The sequence below is a fragment of the Myotis davidii genome, unplaced genomic scaffold (genome assembly GCF_000327345.1).
Source record: "Myotis davidii unplaced genomic scaffold, ASM32734v1 scaffold1059, whole genome shotgun sequence".
NCBI classification, from domain to species: domain Eukaryota; kingdom Metazoa; phylum Chordata; class Mammalia; order Chiroptera; family Vespertilionidae; genus Myotis; species Myotis davidii.
The window spans coordinates 70,380-73,021 of record NW_006290038.1 but is presented as its reverse complement, the minus strand read 5'-3'; positions in this window follow the sequence as shown (position 1 = coordinate 73,021).

Here is a 2,642-nt window from a genome sequence, read left to right as displayed (position 1 = left end):
GCTGAGGGACCCCACTCCCCGCCAAGTGCACAAATTTTTGTGCACCGGGCCTCTAGTCCTATATAATAAAAGGCTAATATGCAAATTGTCCCTTTGGTAGTTCGACCAGAAGACTGGGAGCTCAATTGCTCTCTATGACATGCACTGACCACAAGGGGGTGGCATGGAACATGGTGGGTGACCAGCATTGAGGGAGTGAGGGAAGGAGGAGGCGGGGAGGCCAGGAGGCAGAGAATCTGATCAGCCCTGATTGCCCGCCAGGCCTAGGGACCCTACCTGTGCACAAATTTCATGCACTGGGCCTCTAGTAAAGAATAAAATCTTGCCATTTGTGACAGCATGGATGGACCTTGAAGGCATTATGCTTAGTGAAAAAAAGTCAGAGAAAGACAAATACCATATGATCTCACTGTATAAGGAGTCAGATTTTATAGGACCAGAAAAATGAACTTAGGAACTTGGACTTTTTAGTGTTCATTACTTTTTGTGTTATTGAAAACTGTAAAGGAAATTAGAGATACATGCTGAGGTGGTAGCCCTCAAACATTCTCTATAGAAGGCGAGACCACAGTGTGACAAAATGGTCTGTACTTTTAGGGGAAGTTCAGCACTAAGCAACCTCCCTCCCCCCTGCCCCCCGCCCCTGGGGAGTTCACTGCTGAGGCCATGAGATGTAGGGTCATCCACACACAGGACTTTCTCCTCATCCCCTGGAGGCCACGTTCAGGATGGGTAGTCTCTTCCAGGAACTGAAGAGGATGTGCCAGCTCCCCCTCCCCCATGCCACCTGACATCAGTGGTCAGTGAGACTGGGGATCCCTGTGGGCAGGGGACATGCCCCCCATCAGGCAGGCCTGGCTCAAGAGACTCACTCTGCATCACTAGCCAGCACTATTTCTCACCAGGGTTTCTCCCAGGCAACGCCTTGTCCGGTATTTCCCTGGGTACAGAGACATGGCTGTGTGTGACCTCTTTCTGGCCAGAGGTCATGGCAATCCTCCACCGAGAAGCTGAAGTTTCTTCCTGATTCTCAGGTGAAAGACGTGAATCTTGGCTCTTAGAGCCTCTCACGCCTCTTCCCCTACTTCCTCTAAAGCTTGACTGCTGCTGACTCTCTGCTATTCTGTGGCTCATCATCTGCCCCACACCCTGTGACTCTAATACCTGAGCAATTGAAGGGTGTGGCCGAAGCAGACAGGGGCAAGACTTCTTCCTTCTTGGTGCAGGGTGTGGGGGCTAGTTCTAAAACTGCCCTCCATGGGGGAGACTTGGGCTAAGAAGGAAAATGAGCCCTGCCCCAGTGGCTGAGCAACAGCCCAGGATCCAGGAGGTCACTGGTTTGATTCCCGATCCTGAAACTGTTCTAATTTCCTAGGAGCAGAAGAGTCTTTGTTCTAATGAGGTGACTCTGTTGGCCCCTGGATGGGACTGGTCACCTGAGAGGCCATGATGAAAAGCTTGGATTTTTCAGTCCCATCACAATCCTCCAGAGAGGGGGGAAGCTGGAACTGGAGTTAGTTAGTGATCCATTAGGCCTATGTGATGACGGCTCCCTAAAAGTCCCGAGCCCGAGACCTTCCAGGTGGGTGAGCACATGAGGTGTGGGGAGAGTGAAGCCTGAGTCCTTCCCACAGCCCCTGCCTCAGTCCCCTTCCGCCAGATGCTCACCTGTACCCTCTATCACATTGTTTTTTAAAAATATGTATTTCAGAGGAAACCAAGATGGCGGCATTGGTAAACACTGGAAATTGCTGCCTCCCACAACAAATTCAAAAATGCAACTAAAAGACAAAATGGACATCACCCAGAACCACAGGAAGGCCGGCTGAGTGGAAATTCTACAACTAGAAGAGAAAAGCACACTAAGACGCAGAGGAGGTACAGAAGTGCAGAGGAACGGAGGCACATGCGGCAAGGGCTGGCAACTGAGGACGCAGCTGTCTTTTTGAATCAGAGGGAGTCACAAGCCGCTGACTGCTCTGCACTCCAGTTCCGGGTGAGTCTTTGGGGACCCAGGACTCATACAGGGAGAAACTGGACTGTCTGGCAGCGGGCAGAACTCGGAACTCGAGGGTGGCTTTCTCTCAGAGGTGCTTGCAGCGATTACCGGAACACTGAGGCATGGGGCCCCTTAGGGCAGGGCTGAGGATCAGCCATAGCTGTTTGCTCGGCCCTGTTGATTCCCTGAGACCCCACCCCACCCAGGCTGTAGCAGAGGCTTTTGCATATGAATGCCCTGGCCCTTTGCAATCTGAAAAGTACCTAACAAACTGCAGCTGGGCCAAACAGACCCAAAACTTCCAAAAGAAGGCCCAAGGCCCCACAGCAGCTTGCATTGCTTCACAGCTGGGCCTCCTCTAGGCACCCCCAAACCCCAAAAAAGGAAGGGGAATCTGCAGATCTCTTTGTAGCTCCTGCTGGGTAGCCTCAGGCAGAGGCTAAATTAGCACCTCCTTGAACCCAAGAGCCAGTGTACCCAGTGGTCAGAGTGGGACCATCCAGATTACAACTCCTCAGACCCATAAGGGAAACACTCAGGGGGAAGTCTCCAGTGAGCACCAAATTCCCACGGAAGCAAGTCTTGCCCCATAAGGGTGTCTTCAGAACAATTCTCCCACTGCAGTCACAGCTAATTCTCACAG